General features: G+C 46.8%; 1 protein-coding gene across 3 annotated transcripts in view; it reads left to right on the top strand.

Annotated features, from left to right (window-relative positions):
• The window catches only part of SMCO4 (single-pass membrane protein with coiled-coil domains 4), a 71,988-nt gene that overhangs the window by 42,440 nt on the left and 8,390 nt on the right, over window positions 1-21,158 (top strand). For all 3 annotated transcript variants that reach the window (XM_081240413.1, XM_081240414.1, XM_081240415.1), the window contains exon 2: window positions 8,879-8,949. The gene's annotated coding sequence lies outside the window, so the exon portion shown is untranslated. The remainder of the gene's footprint in view (window positions 1-8,878; window positions 8,950-21,158) is intronic.

Raw genomic sequence — 21,158 nt, 5'->3', positions numbered from 1 at the left:
TCCCACTGCGGAGCACAGGCTCCGGACGCGCAGGCTCAGCGGCCATGGCTCACGGGCCCAGCCGCTCCGTGGCGCGTGGGATCCTCCCGGACTGGGGCACGAACCCATGTCCCCTGCATCGGCAGGCAGACTCTCAACCACTGCACCACCAGGGAAGCCCACAAATGAAGAATCTGTGTTAGTATTTTCCCAGGGTTACCTTAGAACATTCGTTCTCTGATATCAGTAAGTGTTAATCATGAAAGGGCTTCTGTGGTTAAGTTGATTTGGGAAGTTCAAATAGGTATTTAATTGAAAGCTTTCCCATATTCTTTATTATATAATATGCATTGTGAAGTTCTAAGGGAGATGGGAGGCTACAGAATGTAATGTTTCTCCAGTTGAATAGCACGTGAACCTTCTTTTCTTGGTATATCTCATAGGATTAGTTTCCTTGGAATTTTCTTTGGGAAATAATTTTGTAGACTGGCTTTTCCGTTTTTACAGATTATTAAATTGATTACCCATGTTTATTCATGCATTAATTTATACCTCAGGTATTTAACGAGTACTTCTTAAGGTTAGACGCTGGTAGATTTAGGCATACAATGGCAAGAAAAAGGAAAAAAAACAGGCTTTGAGAAAATAGTAATACACTATTTGTGTGAAGTAGATGGTTAAGTGGGAGATTCAAGTATCATCAACTGATCACCCGAAATTACAAGTGTTGTGTTGATGGTATGTTGGAAGGTACAGCTGTCTGTTGGTATCCAGGGGAGATTGGTTCCAGGACTGCCGCAGATACCAAAATCCCCAGATGCTCAAGTTCCTTGCATAAAATGGCATAATATTTGCATATAACCTCTACACATCCTCCTGTATACTTTAAATCATCTCTAGATTACTTACAATACCTAATACAATGTAAATGCTACGTAAGTGGTCGTAAATACAATGTAAATGCTATGTAAATAGTTGCCAGTGTGTGGCAAATTTGTTTTGCTTTTTGGAACATTCTGGAAACTTTTTTTCTTTTTTTGAATATTTTTTGTCGGTGGTTGTCAAATTGGTGGATGTGGAACCTGCAGAGACAGAGGGTGGACTGTACACAGCGCTAAACCATTTGCTTTTTGTTTTTTTCATTCTCAAAGCTCTGCCGATCCTGTTTAGGTATCCCTCCCAGCATTTTGCTACTGCTGGCATCCCTGGGATCCAAAAGACTGATGAAGAAGCTCAGTAATGATGGGGGCCATTTGCCCAGCCGTATCATCTGAGAGTATAGCGTGTTGGAGATAGGGTCTTTTAAAATGTGAGCCAACCTCTTCTTAGTGCCTGGCACATAGTAGGTGCTTTTATATGTTGATTGGCTGGACGAAGAGCGAATAAACGTGCCCAGAGTAAAGGATAAAACCCACGCTGTGGTCCCATTACTCCAGTGCCCGAGCTTGCTGCGCCATACAGGGTGGGCTGAATAAAGCCGTATATATGCTTTTCATGCCCCGCAGCTGTGACCTGGCCCATTTTAGAGGGAACCAGTGACTCTTACCTTCTCTGCCCCAAAAAACAACACACGAAGCACATCCTCCTTTCTGTTTTGATCCAGTTCTGCCCATATGTTGCGGGAAAATGTTAATACACTCTTTATATGAAAATATTTAATCAAAGGATGTGATGTTGATACAGTAAAATTGGCCTTTGGTCCTCTGACTGCTTGGACAGATGATAGAGAGCAGGAGGGTTTTGCAACACAATAGGCTTGGACTCCGGACTTCAGTAAGAAGATTAAGCCGCTGTTTAATGTGATGATTCATTCTGTGAAGTCACCTACAGAGAAATCAAACATTTCCATGCTTGTTAACCAGAGCCCTTGGTTTTTGGTGTGTGGCCCACACCACTTTGGGCTGGATGAGCTCTGGGAATGCGTAAAGACCTCCCTCCTCCCCACTACCACGTGTGGATAGAGAGGAAAACATGCAGCAGCTCAGATTATCCTCTTGTTTCAAAGCCTGAAACTTCTTCATCCACATCATGTTCCTGCCAGAGTCTGAAAACTAATAGGCTTTAGAGAGGCTGAGGGTTGAGTGGAGTCACTTAGGGAATGGAATGCACCTGGGTGGCTGATTTTTCATGTTTTGTTCTGAAACTGAATTAAGAAAATTCTCAGGGAGTTTTCTTGATTTCTAATTTTTATGATTGAGTTAGAGTTGCAGAAGTATGATGAGTTGCTAATTAGAAAATATATTTTTTTCATTTCTTTGTAAAAGGAATTCACATTAATTGTAGAAATTTGGAAAAATATCAAAAGGCATAATGCTGAAAATTACCCATAATTCTAGTATTCAGAGATAATCACTACAAAACGTTTTGTTGTATTTGCATGCATTTTTATATGCATAATTAAGATCATTGTGTATAAATTTTGATTTCTACTTTTCCCATTTAACATATGAATATTTTATCTTGCATTGAGAGCAGTACAGTATGGGAGCTTGTGTTAGTTTCCTGTGACTGCAAATTTCCACAAACTGGTTGGCTTAAAACCACAGAAATTTATTCACTCCGTTCTGGAGGCCAGAAGTCTGAACCAAGGTATAAGGATTGTACTCCCTGTGGAGGCTCCAGGGGAGAATCCATTCCTTGACCCTCTCAGTTTCTGGTGGCTGCTGGCATTCCTTGGCTTGAGGCCCTATCTCTCCAATACCTGCCTCTGTTTCACATGCCTTTTGTGTGTGTGTGTGTGTGTGTGTGTGTGTGTGTGTGTGTGTGTGTGAGATCTCCCTCTGTCTCTCTTTGAGAGCATTTGTGATGGCATCTAGGGCCCACCCAATGATCGAGGATATCTCTCCATCTTAAGATTCTTCATCTGCAGAGATGCCTTTTCTATCTAAGGTAGCACATACAGGTTCTAGGGTTAGGACCTGTTATCTTTGGGGCCATCACTGTATTCAGACTATCATAGGATTTAAGAGTATGGACTTTTTTTTTTTTAGCTTATGATGGTCTGCTTTATTTAATATCATGTTAATGTATGTTTTCTTCAATGGATATATATTTTTTTCTTTTTCAAATTCTTTTCCCATTTAGGTTGTTGCATAATATTGAGCAGAGTTCCCTGTGCTATGCAGTAGGTCCTTGTTGGTTATCCATTTTAAATATAGCAGTGTGTACATGTCAATCCCACACTCCCTAACTACCTCTTCCCCCCACCATTCCTTCCTGGTAACCAGAAGTTCATTCTCTAATTCTGTGAGTCTGTTTCTGTTTTGTAAACAAGTTCATTTGTATCATTTCTTTTTAGATTCCACATATAAGTGATACCATACGATATTTCTCTTTCTCTGTCTGACTTCACTCAGTATGATAATCTCTGGGTCCATCCATATTGCTGCAAATGGCATTATTTCATTCTTTTTAATGGCTGAGTAATATTCCATTGTATATATGTACCGCATCTCCTTTATCTATTCCTCTGCTGATGGACATTTAGGTTGCTTCCATGTCTTGTCTATTGTAAATAGTGCTGCAGTGAACACTGGGGTGCATGTATCCTTCCGGACCATGTTTTTTTTCCAGATATAAGCCCAGGAGTGGGATTGCAGGATCATATGGTAGCTCTGTTTTCAGTTTTTTTTAAGGAACTTCCATACTGTTTTCCATATTGGCTGTACCAATTTACATTCCCACCAACAGTGTAGGACGGAGGGTTCCCTTCTTTCCACACCCTCTCTAGCATTTGTTGTTTGTGTATTTTTTGATGATAGCCATTCTGACTGGTGTGAGGTGATATCTCATTGTATTTTTGATTTGCATTTTTCTAATACTTAGCAATGTTGAACATCTTTTCATGTGCTTCCTGACCATCTGTATGTAAGAGCATGGACTTTTGAGTCAGACTGTGTGGGCTTAAATCCCTGTGTGGTCTCTTACTAGCAGGATGATCTTGAGCAAGTGTCTTAACACTTGGTGCCTCCATTTTCTGATCTGTAAAGTGGGAATAATAACAGTACCTACTGGGAATTCCCTGGTGGTCCAGTGGTTAGGGATGTGTGCTTACACTGCAGGGGGCATGGGTTCCATCTCTGGTCAGGGAACTAAGATCCTGCATGCCATGCAGCGCAACCTAAAAATAAAAATAAAAATAACAGTATCTACCTAAGTAGATTAAGAAGGTTCATATAGGTAAAGCACCTCATAAGCTTAGGACAGTTCCTGGCCCATGTAAGGATTAACTGTTATTGTTGTAGTTGTTACTTTTATTAGAAATTCTTTGTAAAATGTCATTTTTATGGCTGTGTAAAACTTTATTCATGAATCTACCGTAATTCGTCTAATCATTTCCTTTTCTTGGCTATTAACTTTATTTCTAATTTTTTTTTTTTTGGTGGTAATTTTTTTTTAATTTTTTAAATTAGTTTCTGCTTTATAACAAAGTGAATCAGTCATACATATACATCTGTTCCCACATCCTTTCCCTCATGCATCTCCCTCCCTCCCACCCTCCCCATCCCACCCCTCCAGGCGGTCACAAAGCACCGAGCTGATCTCCCTGTGCTCTGCGGCTGCTTCCCACTATCTATCTACCTTACGTTTGGTAGTGTATATATGTCCATGCCTCTCTTTCGCTTTGTCACAGCTTACCCTTCCCCCTCCCCATATCCTCAAGTCCATTCTCAAGGATATTTCTAATTTTTTAAATCTCATATATAACCCTGCCATGGATATCTTTGAGCATTAAGTTTTGTCCCCGTTTCAGATTCATTCCCTAGTGTAGAAGTCTGAAAATGGAATTACAACATTAAAGGGTGTGTACAATTTTAAGCCATTTAAATAAAAATTTGTCAAATTGCTTCCAGAAAGATTGTGCCTGTTATACTCCTACCAGTAGTTGAATGATGGGAGTGCCCGCTTTGCTGTGGCCAGACCTGCATCAAGTGTTATCATTTTAAACATCCTCTGGTATTTTGACATGGTCTGCCCCTTAAGTCTGAAATGTAACATAGCAAAAGGAGTCAACATAGTAGTTCCTTTGATAAGGAGTGTTCTTGCAAGGCAAGAAAACTTCTAATGAGAAATGAAATCCTTGCTTTGTCACATTTCCAAGTGCTGCCTCCATCCTGTTATGAAGCCTGGAAACTTCCTGAGTGTTTTCGAGGTTACAGGGCAGGATGTTGGGGGAGAGGATATGTCAGCAGCAGGACAGTGCTAGGTACACAAGGATTTTAATAAAACAGTTTTGTTTCCGTTCTCAAACTTAGACATTGAAAACTCTGAGCATTTGATGGGATGAGGGAGGCACACTTGAACAAAAAACCCTGATAAATTTAATCACTTTACAACTGAAGCCATTTGACGGACAGGAGGATGGGGAAGGGAGGGAGCAGCTCCTGCACGGCCTGCAAGGTAAGGTGGGAGACCAGCCTCGGGAAGGGCTGAGGGAACCGTCTGCACCTGCCCCTCACCGCCCTGCCACCGTCAGCCTCCTTTCCTTTACCAGGGGTGTCCGTTGCCGTCCGGTCTTGCCCGGGCTCCTGGGCTGCAGAGGAAGAGCTGGGGTCACAACTGAGTGAGAGGCAGGGCAGTGGTTTTTTTCTCCAGCAGTGAACTGATGTCAGTGTACAGGGCACAACAGGTCCAACTGGTCACACGTGAATTCCACAGTATCCAAACCAGTTGTAGTCGGCGGTATGGTGGCCCCAAAGATGGGTTTTGCTCTTTACATTTTCTTATATTATTACTGTATCTTTAAGTTTGGTTCTAATATGCTGTTGAATTCGGTTTGCTAGTATTTTGTTGAGTATTTGATCAGAACCCTTGAGAATGAGGAGATTTTACATTGGCTTCATTTACTCTTTTATGTGTGTCCCTACTCATATCAGGGCCCTGGAAGGCAGAAATTGAGAAGCAGCTTATGTATTTTGTATACCTGTGTTAGGAAATGTAGTATATCCTGTTGCTCCCTCCCTCCAGGGTGATCTCCCTTAAACCACATCATTATGTTGCCTTGGCAACTGCTATTTGTTATGCTTTTCTTTTCAGAAAAAGTTGTGTAACCTTTTCCAAATAAGGTCCAAGTAATGTGACCTTATTTGGAAAAACGGTCTTTGTAGATGTACTTAAGATAAGGATTTTTTTTAAAAAAAGATATTAAGATTTTATTCTAATGAGAGTCCACCAAGATTTCTACCCAAGAAGTGACATGATTTAATTAGCATTGCTTAAAGATCTTGTTGTTCTTTCCTTTTTTTTTTTTTGGCCCTGCCATGCGGCATGTGGGATCTTAGTTCCCTGACCAGGGGTGGAACCCGTGCCCCCTGCAGTGGAAGCTCGGAGTCTTAAGCACTGGACTGTCAGGGAAGTCCCAAGATAAGGATTTTTGAGATGAAGTCATCTTGGATACAATGACAAGTGTCCTTATAACAGAGAGGAAGAAAGAGATTTTACACACACACACACACACACACACACACACATGCACACACACACAGAGAAGGCAGTGAAGTGGAGGAGCGATGTGGCCCCAAGCCAAGAAAAGCCAGCAGACACCAGAAGCTGGAAGAGACAGGGAGCGTTTTCTTCCCTAGAGTCTCTGGAGGGAGTGTGGCCCTGCCGACGCCTTGATTTCAGGCTTCTGGCCCCTAGAACTGTGACAGAATAAATTTCTGTTGTGTTATGCCACCCAGTTTGTGGTAATTTATTATGGCATCTGCAGGAAACTTGTACACCAGTCTGTGCTCTGTTCAACAAGACAGTTCCACTGATCGTGTGCTTGGCTGTGTAGCAATGTCATAAGCAGTAAAAGCTTCAAAACTGCTCTGAATTTCTGTACTTATTGTGAGCCAACAGCAAAGAGGTGGTGGATGGAACTGGTTTGCAGACCACCCTCTGAGTGCCACAGGTCCTGTCTCCCTCCCTGGTTTTGTGGACAAGGAAACTGAGGCCCGGAGAGGAGAAAGTGGGGCTGAGTTTAGAGCACAGGTGCTGCTGCTGCTTGGAATGGACAGATAGGATGTGGCACCAGCCTCCCGGGGGCCAGGTCTGGGGTAAGCGGACAGGATTGCTGCCCTTCAGCCTGTCCTGCAGGCCCGCTGGTGTCCCTGTCACTGTTCTGCACCCTGCAGAGTGAAAGTTGATGCTCCAGTGAGCCCCTGGAGCACTGAGCTGCCTAGAAGGCCCAGAAGCCAGGAGATACTTGTGAAGCCTTTGCTGCAGCTAATGAGCCAAGAGTAGCAGGCAAAGCACCCTGTCAAGGGTAAAAGTCACAGCTTGCCGTCGACTTAATTTCTAGCTGACTGCTTTCGTCTTTGTGGTTTGGGTCATATTTTCTCTCTGTAGTCCAATTTTAACATTGTACATTTTCGGAAGGGTAATTATCTCTTAGAGAATATGGGATTAGACTACAGTCATCTTGACTCTTAATGCTGCTTGAATAAAGTCTATCCAAATTAACCTGGCATTCAGACCCCCTGAAGAACCTTCTACTCTCCAGCCCTGCCTCCCAGCCCTCTGTTTCACACACCTTCATCTTTGAACTTCACGAAAACCATGCTCCCTAGTAGAGGGGACTAGAAGGTGTTAAGAGTCTTGAAGCCCTTCAGTAGGTGAGTTCATGGTTGACCAACTCAAGAAACAATGGAAAAATAGGTCAAGGGGATAGAGGGCATAAATCTTTCAAGATCTCAGGGGAAAAAAACGTTCACATTTACTAAAGTAGACTCTAAAGGCAGCACAAACAGCTAGTACCAGTCACTAGCATATGAGCTAAGTCATCTGGTCTACCATCCGGCTCAGTTGAGCCACCAGATGACTGTAGCCACATGAGTAAACCAGAAGAAAAACCACCCCACTGAGCCCAGCACTAATTGCTGACCCACGAACCATGAGTAAATAAAATGTTTATTGTTTAAGACAAAAAAAAGCACAGCGCAGTAAATCAAGACTTATCCTTGAGTTATTACATTTCTCTTTTTAGTAACGATAGGCATTGTATAGTTACTCAATTATTCCTTACTTGCTATAGACACTTTCAGAGTCTCCCACCTTTGTATTTCATTGAAATTCTTATTTTGTTTTGTTGTGGATAGTACCCATATTAAGAGCCCCTTTTCCCCAGTATCTGGATCTCCATCTTAATATTTAATACTGCCGGGATTTTATGAATTATTTGTTGAATCTACTCTCTGGGTGTCCCACATCTCTCTCTTCCTTTCCTCTCAGGTATTATGGGACAGTAGTTCAGAGGCCCAGGTCACTCCCTCTCATCTTTTATTTTCCCCAAGGCTTTGTTTCAGAAGCCTTTATTTCTTCACCCTCTGCTTGTGTTTGTTTTATTAGTCCCAACCCTGGATCTCTTATTTTTAAATAAGTAATTTTTGTTTGCAAGGAACAGAAATGCTCTCAAGCCAGCTGTAGTTAGCAGAGGGCCTGTTGCAGGAATCTCAGGAATGCAGGAAGCAGGCTGGAGCAGGAAGGCTCCTCTAGTTCAGGGGCTGTGCAGTCCTGTTCAGCGTGTGTGTGTGTGTGTGTGTGTGTGTGTGTGTGTGTGTGTGTGTGTGTGTGTGTGTGTGTGTGTGTGTGTGTGTGTGTGTGTGTGTGTGTGTGTGTGTGTGTGTGTGTGTGTGTGTGTGTGTGTGTGTGTGTGTGTGTGTGTGTGTGTGTGTGTGTGTGTGTGTGTTTTTCTCTGGATCAGGACTCACTGCTGCCTGCCTAAGTTTGCATGTCTTTATCCTCAGATGAGGAAAGAAGGAAGGGAGGGAGGCAGTGTGGCTGCTGCAACAGGCCAGTCACTCGGGGGAGGGGGGTGACTGGCGCGAACGGACTTGGCGGGGGTGTCACAAAAAAGATGTCTGTGGAGGGTAGTCCCACCAAACCTATTATACCTCTTTTTCTGATTTCTCAACAGGAATAACCCAAGTCACCTTTCCTGGAAATCAGTTTGCTGAAACTATTGAAACAGCAGTTCTTGAAGAAAAGGTAAGTAGAAGTGAATTTGTGTCTACTAAAATTCTCTTAAGAGGGAAACCCATGTTTGGAGGGTTGACCATCCCTGTCGTTCCTTAAACACACCCAGTTCTGTATGTATTATTTTACCTTCCTCTGCCTGGCCAAGTTCCTAGTCATCCCTCAAGGCCTTTATCAAGTGCTGCCTGCTTTCGAACCCCACAATACTCTCTCCTTCTTACTGACACGTATCCCAACGGGCTTTACGTTACCATTCGTGCCCCTCCTCTGACCGTTCTCCTGTGGCTGTATAGAATGTAAGTGCTCCTTCTCTGTAACCCCCACCCCATCGTAGCACTTCCACACTTGATTATAGTTGCCTGTTTGCATGTTTTCAGCAGTTACTTCCTCGAGACATATCTGAATTGTGCCTTGGACACAGTAGATGCTCCATAAACCTTTATTGAATTAACAGTGAATTGGCCTCCATTCTAGATGGTCAGCTCCCATGTGGATTCACTTTGTACCTCCACCACTCCACCCTTGTAGGGCCTGTACTATAAATCCTTCTCAAATCGATTCTGTTCTTTGAGCGTTCATCAGAAATTGGTAATCTTCTCTAGTTGTCTTTTGTGTTTTGGCTGTTGGTGAAATGAAGCAAAGCTTTTATGTCTAGTTTTTATTTTTCATGGGCAATTTGGGTCCATGTTAAGAGGAGTAATCCAGAAGCGGGAGGGGAAGGGAGGTGACAGGCGGGTGAGGGAACCAGTGACAGTGGGAGCATGGCTCCCCACCCTGCCTCTGCCTCCCTGTGGTTGGTGTTGAATGGGATTACTCGAGGTGGGGTTTGGTCAGGCCTCTCTTGTCTGCTGGATGGCAGATGCCCTCCCCCATCCATCCATCCATCCATCCATCCATTCATCCATTCATCCATTCATCCATCCATCCATCCGTATGATCTTCCGAGCTACCTCAATCAACAGACAGTTGCATCTGAACCCACCTCCCTGCTCCAAACCTTTTTTGCTTTAAATCATTGAGTCAGCAGATTCCTTTTCTCACCTGCTTTTACTGCACCTGCTGAATATCCCGAAGACGTTCCTCACTAATGTAGGAATGTCATGTAATGTTATCTGTTTTGTTGGTCACCATCCTCTTAAGAGGACTTGTCCCAGCCTTTCCTACCTGACAGTCACCAGCAGTTGTCTCTTCCATTTGAGGAGTTCCTCTCCTTTTAGAGGGTGCTTCTACACACAGCACCAGAGTTTCTTCTCCCACCAATTCTAGGAAACAGGCAGGGGCAAACGGTAACTTCCCGTTTCAGTAAACAGGCTCAGAGCAGCTAGGTGTCCTGCGTGAAGCCGTGTCGCCAATGCGAATGGCGTCTGGTTTTTCTCTCCCCTGCGCCATCTTGCGCATTCCCCTTGGAAGCAGCCACTGCTGTCACAGAACCCAGGGTCTCTGTCTCACCCACTCCAGTGTTCCTCTCAGTGGGGGGAGCTTTGGCCTTCCTTGGAGAGATGCCGTCTGACCCTGGTGTTTCCTCTACCCCCAGCCAGGCCGCTTTCTTGAAAAAGTAGGTCTCTTTCTCCTGAGACCTTCCAATCAGTCTTATAAGTTTTATTTTGGTTGGGGCTTATTTAAATGCAGGAAATTTAATTAGTTTACATGAATGCTGTGCTGTCTTACTCTAGCAATACATAGGAAGACACTGACAGGGGCTAGAGCAGCTTAATCTAGCTGTATCTAATGATTTTCTTTCCTTGCCTTCTCCTTTAACTAATTGCAAACGGTGCCATCAGTCAGGGCGGCAGAGCACACTGCTTTATTGCCACGTAGAATTGTTTAGTTAAATGTGATTTTTAAAAAAATGGCTCAACTTTTAATTAGAAAGCAGGTTGTCAAATAGATTGGAAAATAGACCCATCATGGTAGGAAACCAGGTTCTGGTCCAGAAGGAAGCACGTTAACTTAAGAGCAGGATGTGATTTCAGTGAGTCATTGTTTTCCTAAAATAGGCCGTCTTCTCTGGTGTTTTTTTGAGAGAGAGAGACCTTCCTCTACATCTGTACCGCCTTAGATGAACATTTTCCTGGGGGAGAGTCTACTTGGAATCCCCCGAACAGGGTGGTACACCCAGCAGCGTAACTGTCAGGGCAGAAGGCTGGATACCGAAACCCTTCTACCGGGACTCCTTGAAAACATCAATGTCAAGAAATCAGCAAACCTGTTATGATGCTTGTAATTGAAGAATTATCAGGCTACATACTTTACTTCCCACTGTGGTGTGATGCAAAATCCCATTTTACTGTTAACAGGACTGTTTTCTTAGCCCCAAAGCTGGTGGTATCTGCTTTACTACTGGAGATCATCTTAGAAGCAGCTTGCACATGTCCTGGCCGAGTTTGGCCCCATGAGCTCCCTGTGTGGTGCACCACCCCACCTGGAGCTGGCACAGTGGTGGACACACGAGCACCCCGAGGGGAAGGCGGGAAGGGTCACCTGTGAGAACGGCCCCAGGCGTCCATCACTCCACACGACTCCTCTGTGCTTTGTAGCTCCTTTTATACCTTTGATAGCAGTTAGTGAACTTGGATAGGTCATGGGCACCTCAATTTCAAGTCTTGCTCTCCTTCTATCACAGCCCCTTTCCAGACCTCCCTTCCCCCCATTTCATTAAGGTGCACAGCTGTTAATTCACTTTCTCAAGCCAGAAACTGGGGAGTCATCTGTTATCTCTCACCTTTCTCTTCCTCCGAATCACCAAGTCCTAGTGGTGCTTCTGAAGCAGATCTTGAATTCTTCTGCTGCCCTCCCACATCCGTCTCCCAAGTCCAGTGAGACCATCATTTGCCTGAGTCACTGCAAAGGCCTTTGAACGGTTGCCCTGCTTCCACTTTCCCTCCATTCTGCTCACCATGTTGGACCCAGGGGATCTTTAACAATGCTTGTCATATCATTTCACTCCCTTGCTCAAAGCTGTCAGTGACCTCATCCTGCACTGGGATGGATCCCATGTACCCAGCATGGCCCACAGAGGGGACTGTGCGATCTGGGCTCCGGGCCTGGCTGGAGATCCCACAGCATTGTTGCCATCATGTTGAAGTAACTTGTGAGATGCCTTGCACTTTTGACTTCCTCGGCAGATCGCAGTGACTGATTTTCCAAGTCACGTTCCATGCAGTGGAATGTTCCCGGGGGACTTTACACTGGGGAGATCCTGGACGTTTGATGTTACAGTAGGGATCCTGTAGGCTGGGTCTCTACTTCTGAGGCTCCCTCCTGGATGGCAGTGACCTGATTCAGATATGCAAGTCCTTTCATCAATTCCCACGGGTGTGGGACTCAAAATTCCACAGACTCCCAAGTTTAAGGCATGACTGCAGGCTATCTACTAGTAATCACAGGGATGTCATTAAAAGTTACTTGAAAAAAAAACAACAACAGGGTAATGGTGTGATTTCAAGGATTGAATATGATGTGATGGCCACTGTCTCTAACTTACAAGATGCCTTCCTCCCTCAGAAGAGGCAAAACCCACCTGCATCTAAGGTGGAAGCCCACCAAGGTCAGTCACAGGGTTCTCAACCTCCTAAATATGGTTCAGTGGGTCATCTCCAAAACTACTTCCAATATAAAATAAATGGCAAAGTGCAACTTACTTAAATTTAATGAGAATTTAATACATAATACTATGTATTGTTTGCTAATGCTGAACTTTTCTATTTTCATGAACTTTCAATAATTCATAAAGTTTTACATAATCTTAAGAATAAATCTCAAGATTAAGGTTATCTTGAATAAATTTCATCTAGATAAAACCACACACACACACAAAAAAGAAATGTGATTGATGTTAAATTACAGTCCATCCTGCATGCAGGTTCTGCACTGGGGGATTCAAGCAACCATGGATTGAAAATATTTGGGAAAATAAATGCCAGAAAGTTCCAAAAAGCAGAAGTTGAATTTGCTACATACCAGCCTATTCACATTGCATTTACATTGTATTAGGTATTACAAGTAATCTAGAGGTGATTTAAAGTATATGGGAGGATGTGCCATAGCTTATATGCAAATGCTATGCCATTTTATATAAGGGACTTGGGTACATGGGGGAGGCGGGGTCCTGGAACCCACCCCCTGCGGATCCCGAGGGACGACTGTACTGCAGGCTGGAGTTTCTGGATGACTGCCTCATCCTCCACTAGGAGTCTGGCTGCCTTGCCACGCACGCAGTGGTGTGTTCCAGGCTCCCATGGAGCGTGGACTTAGACAGGCCTTTGGATTTCCCGTAGAATTTGGAAACAGTACTCTAAGAGCGCACTGTCACCACCATCTTGAATTCGTGACAGTTTTTAATTGCTAGGAATCTAGATGTTTAATTCTCAATCACTGTTAGCTTGGCTTTCTCATTATTAGTTTAGCATCATTTGGTTGGTTGTTTACCTTGAAGAGTGAAGTGGTGCATATTTACACCAGGGATGTTTTTTGGCTAACAAGTTTCCAACAACTGGACTTTAGGACATGTGTGAGATTTAAACGAGTCATCCATACCCCTTTCCTGAAGCAGACATGCACCTCTCCTGCATTTGCTTCTACAGTGATTCTTCACAGTTAACCACTGCATATGTTTTGCTGGGAAGGGGCAAGTGGGGGGGGGCAGGTCCACACCCATCCATGGGCAGTGATTCTAGAGGGATTTAGAAGCGTTTCTACTATTTAGGGCTTGAGAAAGCTTCAAGGTAAGGCAGGGAAACACAGGTTAGGCTGTTGCAGAAATCCGCAAGAACCAGACGAGGGCCTACTGGTAGTGGGGATGGAGCGGGAGGATGTGCTGAGAGATGTTTAGGAAGAGGGGTTGGTAGGTCTTGGGGGACAATTTGATACAGGGAATGGGGGGGAGGGGAGACATCGAGGAAAACCCCCAAACCTCTGGCTTGGGCACCATTAGCAAGAGGAACAGGCTTAGATCATTCACCAAATACTTACTGAACCCCTGGTGGGGGAGGTGGACAGAAATGATGAACTCTGAAAAGAAAAGGTCTAAGTGGAAGAAGGGTTATTTTAAAGGTGTAGAAGTAGGCGAAAGGGCACCTAATCTTGACTAAGGGGATCAGACAGGTTTTCTCAGCAGAGAGAGTGTGTAATGCAGGCCAAGACGAGAAGACCCGGGCATAAGTGCGCGTTGGCTTGTTCTGTACCACGTGCAGCGGGACAGGAGTAACGGCTGCTTGATGCCACGTAGGGATGGGGCTGCACTCCGCACCCGGGGCCTAGGAGGCCCCAGACCAAGTTCACACCGTGTGTTGTTGGCCCTGAGGCCACCGAAGGCTTGTTAGTTGGAGGACTAAGACCAGACCTCGGTTTAAGTGAACTTGTTCTGTCTGGAGACTGAGGAATGGGGAGGCTGGAAGCAGGAAGACGTGCGGGGTGAGACGGTGAGGCCTCGGTGAGGGCGGGGAGGACAGACGGGCTCTGGGTATGGGTGCAGCGTTGATTTCACTTGGAGGTGGGGGGTGGGTGGGATCTAGAGTCGGGGCAGGAGGAGAATAATCAGCCCCTGGTGAGGGCGGCGGGGGGAAGCGGAGGTGAAGGAGACCAGGGCTGCCTTAGGAAGCAGCCTCACCGTGGTCAGCGGGGTCTCTGTGGCGCCTGCAGATGGGCCACAGGCAGAATCAGCAAGGCCGATTTCGTCTTCAGCGCTCCAGAGCCTCTTGTTCTGTGCCCTTTGCCCAAACCGTCCTCATCAACCGTTCAGGTTGGTAAACAGGCTTAAGGTTCAGCAAACAAGGCGGCCTTCAAATTAAAGATCAAATATGTATCACTTTGTTAGTGGCAAACCCCACTTCAGCAGCCCGAGTTCATTGTCTGATGGGGTCCTTCTCCTCCCCCGACCCCAAGCTGACCCTTCGGAGACTCCAGAGAACACCTGGCATGCCACCGGGTAAATATTGGACAGCAGCCCAGTTTACTGCCTGCCTTTTGCAGAGTATTTGGATTTTGGCAGCAGTCAGGGCCTGCAGTGAAGCACAGATGATGGGCTTGGAGCCTTCGCCAGTGGGTCTGTAGCGTCCTCTTTGGAGTGATCTTCTCGCCTCTGCTCCTCCTCTGGCTCGCCGGCAGTCAGCCGCAGGCCCCCGTGACCCTGCGTCGCGGTGCTGCAGAGGCACACTCGTTTCAGGCGCCCTCCTGCCTTAGTTCTGCTCGAGGCTTGCTCCCACCTTTTTTTGTGGCCTCTGCTCTCTCTAATCAGAGATGCAGCCCCTTGTAATGCTGTCTGTACTACAGCACGTCCCTCGCTCTCTGTCACCTTATGCTGCTTTGTCTTTCTTCATAGCACTTCACTCCTTGACACACTACATATTTATTTGTCTCTCGTCTGCCTCCTTTTCCTGCAATGTACGTTCCTTCAGAGCCAGAACTTCGTGGTGTTCACTATTCCATCCCCACTGCCCCAGACAGTGCCTAGCGCATCGAGGTGAATCAGTACCTGATGAGATGGACCAGTCAGTTCATCCGTCCGTATATGCACAGCAGTTGAGCAGTGCCTGGCCTGTGGTAGGTGCCCGCTAAGTGTTTGATGGAATGAATTGGTGAGTGAGTGACTCTGTGTGTGATTGCCTCGTCCCCAGCACTTAGGTGCCCAGCAGGTGTCTGTGGAATAAGTGAATGGATGTGAGCACTTGCCCGTCTCTTTCTGAAGCTGGCCCTCTGGGTGGGGTGAGCCCCAGTCTCTGTATTTGAGGAAGGCCCAGGCGTGCAGTCTTGGGCGCGTGTTAGTTGTGTCTGCTGTTTGCATTTGATGCTTCCGTCAGTCCCTCACTCTCTCTCAGTATGTGTGCCATCAGCCAGGTGCTGTAATTAACTTGCTGTAATTTAGCTTGGGGATGAATTTTTCATTTTAAAAATGCCATAAACAACTGGTGCTTGTGATATGTTGGTTGTTAATGAAGTTCATGCCTAAGAGAACATGAGGACGGTGCTCCGCGTCTAGGAGAGAAGGGCTGTGAGCCCGCTCCCGGCCACAGGAGCGTGAGGAAGGCAGGGGAGTTCTGGCGGACTCGTGGCTCTGCATGCCCGAAGGGTTCCCCAGTGTGTAGGCAGAGCCCTGGGGTGCGTGTGGGTCCTGTTTACCCAAAGTTCGGGGGGAAATAACATTTAAAGAATATTAAAACAAATATGGTTGGTTGTTGGAGGAGAATTCAACATAGCTTCGTGGTTACAAGCAGGGTTCTGGAACCAGACTGGGTGCGTTTGAATCTGTCCCACCGCTTATTTGCTTCGTGGTCCTGGGCAAGTTACATAACCTCTCAAAACCCCATTTCTCGCCTCTAAGATGGGAGCCTGGGGCGCAGTGAGAGCCACGGCAGGCTCTTATCACAGTGCCATGCCCGTTACGAGTAAACAGCAAGGGAGAATGTTATATAGGATCGCTTGACATTTAAAATAAGACACAATTAAAATTTTATTCTTGCAGTGGCTTTGCCCCAGACTTGGCCTCCAGGAATGAATGTCCCCTCTCCTATTTGAGATGGAAAAGTTAGAGAAGCACTGCCTTAAAAAAAAAATCCAAAACAGTGCATACAATTGGCTGGTGTGCATGTCTTCATGAATTTCCCCCCAACCTTGCCTTAGTCTTGAGCTGCCACAGAGTTGAGCTGTCAATAACAAAGGGATAAATTAGTGACTCTTGCTTTTAGTACCTGCTGTCTTAAAGTACCTAACTGAGTAGCAGATGAAATCGAGAGAACCTGCAGGTTTGGATAAAGAATTGCCATTTAAGGAATGACCACACGTAGAATAGCTTGTAAATATTCACGTTCATTACTTCCTTTCATTCTCATAAGAGCCTATTATTCATCAAGGTAGAAAGACTGTCGGGGTGTTTCGGTGACTTCTCCTGGGAATGGGATTGGAACACTTACCAGCCCTTCCTGACTTGAGGTCTTCTCCATCCAGTGCTTTTCGAAGGCAAGTCACTTTCCATGGGATTAAACTGACATTTTTTTCTAATGAAATGAAACAAAGTAGAAAATTTCCGAGTCTGTTGCACATAATAAGCTTACATACCATGGCATAAAACTTTGGTTTTAGTTTGTGCGTGTGCGCTGCTGTTAATTGTATTTCTTTCTGTGCATCTTAACCGTTGCAAAGCGTTGTTTTGTACCCTGTTGCGGGAATTTCACTTAACTTCGTTTCTGTTTAGTCATCTCCTTTGTCCTTTCCGTAGTTGAGTTTGCTTCAGGTCACCTAGTGAAAACAAATTACTGTGCTTGAAGTTGCTGATCACTGTGAATTTAACTCAAACTTGTCTGGGTTACATACCGAGATCCATCAAAGGCTTTTTGCCCACCCGTCTTCAGTGGGAGGAACTGATGGTTGAGCCGTACCTGCAGAGCTTGGTGGAATTGCAAGGCAGGTCCCGGAAAGCCAATATTTCCTCAAGGCTGGGAGAGCCTCTTCACCGCTGGTTCTTGGAAGAAGCGTGCGGGGACTAGTCTGCCCTCACATGGCCTTCTTTGTTCTCTGAGACCAGCAGGAGAGGGCTCGGAAATGTGACAGTAACTTGAACAGAAAAGGGAGGGACGTGGCTTAGTGGAATGAGCAGAATTGAGGCTCCTGCAGAGTTTTCTGCTCCTGAGCTCTGTGTGTGTTGGGGGTCAGGGAGGCACACGTGGAGGGAGTGGGGCTCCTTGGACAGGCCACTGAAGCCTGAACAGCGGCAGCGCTTCAGATGCCAGGTCCTGGGCAGGCGATTTTCTTTTGCAATCTCATGTAACCCTCACCTTGTGTCATAGTGGCCTGACAAAATCCTGTCCTGGTTAAGTCTGACATCCCCCGACTCCATCCCCTGTACCTGCACCTGTGGGTGGTGCCAGCCCCCAACCGCCTTGCTCTAAGATCTGAGGCCTCTGACTGCAGGCTGGTGGTCACCTGTCGTGCTCTGATGCATCCATCCCACTTGACTGCTGTTTCACAGCTTCTTTCTCTTCAGACTCTAGCATCTCCTCCCTCTTCCTGCCTCCCAAGCTGATGGCCTTCTTCCCATTTCACTGAGAACCAGCAGTAGCCCGGTGAGAACTTGCACAGACTCCCACCGTCACATTGGGCCCATCTGGGGCCAGCCCAGCTGGTGCTCCAGCTCCCCTGGGTGGCTCGCCAGCACTTCTTTTTCCTTCCTTCTCCTGATCCATTTTCCCCTGTGACACAAACATTCTATAAGTGCCTTAAAAAACAAACAAGTAGAACAAAACTCTTGTCCTTATATCCCCTTCTGATTCTGACCCTATTTTCATAGTGATGATGATGATGATGTTGCTGATGGATGATGATACTTACATAGTAAATACTACAGACCAGGCATTATTCTCATATACCAATTCCTTAAGGGATTATTATCCCCATTTTTCAGATGAGAAATGTGAGGCACAGAAAGAGTAAGGAACTTGCCCAAGGTCACAGGGCTGATAAATGGCAGGACTGGGATTGCAGTGCAGACACCCAGCCCCCGAGTCCTGCCTTGAGAAGCGTTGCCGACTCGTGGTCTCCGTTCTCTAGCCTACTCCCTCCCTCCCTGGGACCCCCTCAGATCCGGGCCCCCTCCCCACCTCTCCACCCCACCAAAACTCTCCCCTCAGGTCACCGATTACCTATACGTGACCAAGCCCGATGAGCGGCTCCTCCTTCCTGGAACGCTTTCTGCACTTGCCTTCCAAGACAACTTACGCTTCCAGTTTTCTTCCCTTCATACCTTTTTAGTCTCTTACTTGCTGCTCTTCAACTCTGCAAATCCTAAACCTCAGAGCGCACTGGCCCTTCTCTGTCTGCGCTCGCTCCCCAGCCTGGCGGCTTGCAGTGCTGACAGCTGCCACGCTCCTGTCTCCAGCCCAGCTCTCTCCCCAAGCACAGCCTCACGCATCCAGCTGCCTGCTCAGTGTCTCCACCTGGGACAGCTAATCGCGTCTCAGACTTGACCCATCCCATTGTCCCCACACCCCTACGTGGCGCCTCCATTCCTGCACTTCCTTGGGCCATAGAGCCTTTCATCGTTTTATGTTTTCACACTCCACTTCCAATCTGCTGGTGAATCTTGTTGGCTGTCCCCTCAACGTACCCGACCACTTTCCCCCACATCTGCCCCTCCCTGGGACCAAGCCACCACGTACCTCCTGAATAATTCACTCATGTCCTCACCGAGCTCCTGGCCTCAGCCCTTGCCCACTGCAGTCAGTCGTCCAGCAGTGCTTTTCCTTAGCACAGCCAGAGCCCTCCGGTGGCCCCCGTCTCGCACAGGTCACTTCCTCACCTCCTTTGAGTCTCTGGTCCGGTGTCACTTTCTCATGAAGCCTTCCTTGATTGATTTTTCTAAATTTGCAGCCTCTGTTCCCCCCACCTTTATTTTCTCTAAAACACATAGCATCATCTGACACATATTCTGTTCATTTGGTGGTTGTCTGTCTCCCACATTCCCTGTAAACTACCCAGCATGTCTCCCGACATATAGTTGATGCTCAAAAAATATTTAAATGCTACGTAGTTTTATCCCTGTTTTATAGACAGAGTAATTGAAGGTCTAAGGGCCACAGACCCCAGAAGTGCCAGGATGGGGATTAAAACCCAGACGTGAGCTTAATTGCTCTGTCTGCTCTTTTTCTTGTGAAAAAGGTCAATAATAGGTAAGATGAAGAGTTATCATGAGGAGGAAATGAACACTGCCCAGGAAAGCACTTTGCAGGAATGTTACTTATCCAATTTATTGAGAACCCTAGCTTTTTATGTCTGTGTTCTTCAGCAACCCACCCCAAAGTTCTTTTGTGTTCTCGGGTTCTTATTTAGGAGTAGCTGACACACTGCCACCGCCAAATTACATAGTTTCTTCTTCCTTCACCCTTGGTGAGAGAAGTATGTACACATGTTTGTGCCTGTCAGCTTCCGTCTGTGGCTCTGATCCTCCCCGCAGGCCGGCCGGCCGATCAGGAGCTCCCCGACCTCTGAGGCCGGTCAGCAGCGGGGTGCTGGAGCCAGCGTGTGTGGCTGTCACTGCTCACGTCTGTGTTCCCGGGAAGGCGCTTGTCTTATCAGCTGGTGCCTAGCGGGTATCGGGAGTCCCATCCCGCTCAGTTCTCCTGGCAGCCTGCCCACCCCCTGTCCCCATCGCTGCGGCAGACAGAAGTGAGGTGATCACGGCCCATTACGGCTAAACCCCAGGGACATACAGTGAAGTGAGCACAGTCCGTGAGCCACAGAGCTGCTGTTCTCGGCGCACAATTTAGGTTTCCCTGAACTCAGGGCAGCTTCCCTGGGCTCATGGCGTAGAGCATGGAGTGGTGCCGCCCTCCTGATGCTTCATGTTTATAATGACGCAGCCAAGAGAAGAGCTGGTGGAGATCTGCCCCACATACACCCTTCTTACGTGTTGTTTATTCGTTTGCGTTCCTGATTTTGCAGTAGGAGAAAAACGCAGCCATTTTCTCAGTGAGCATCTTACACAGCCTTTTCTGGAGACAGGAGAGCTGTAGGGCTTTGAAAAGGTGGACAGCGTGGAGGATGGGCGGGCAGCCTCTGGCTTCCATCCCTGGGAGTGGCCATCCAGGCGGGCCGCCACCTGGGCCTGGTGTCTGTCCTCGCATTGACTGTGTGGGGAGGAGCGGGTGCAGCCGACACAGTCTGCAGCCACTTGACGTTGTTGCCTGGACGTGCTGTTCTCAGCGGGCACCCCTGCAAGAGCCTAGGACATCCTGGGGGCCTTCTTTCTGAGCAGCCTGGCCCACCATGAGAGTTCAAGCAACCTGCAGTGTGTCTTTAAGCCCAGGACACCTTCTGGGAGTCGGAGCAAGTAAGGAACAGGCTTTATCCACTGCCGAGTGAGACAAGCACCTGGAGGGCCTGCGCTTCTGCTCACACACCCTCCCTCCTCGTGTCCTCAGCCTCCAGAGTTGATGGGCAGGAACCCGCCATGGACTCTTGACCCTGTGTCCCGTCACTCCATGGGATGGCCCGGCTACCTGGAGGCAGCCGGGTTGGATGGGAGGCAGACAGAGCTGGGTCTGAATCCCAGATGCACTCTGACTTACTACCTGGGCCCTTCCCTTCTCTGAGCCTCAGTTCCCTTGTCTGAAAAATGGGATAAAAGCCGCAGTGTGGTCTGCGTGTTTGTAGAGGGCTTTAGTGCGGTAGCCGGACAGGTGGTGAGCCTTCGGGATGTGACAGCTACTGTTCCTAATTGTGGGCTGACCTGG

This window comes from Mesoplodon bidens, assembly GCF_964165515.1.
Source record: "Mesoplodon bidens genome assembly, chromosome: 7".
Classification (NCBI taxonomy): domain Eukaryota; kingdom Metazoa; phylum Chordata; class Mammalia; order Artiodactyla; family Ziphiidae; genus Mesoplodon; species Mesoplodon bidens.
Note: the sequence above shows the minus strand (reverse complement) of the source record. Positions and strands in the feature narration are given on the sequence as shown.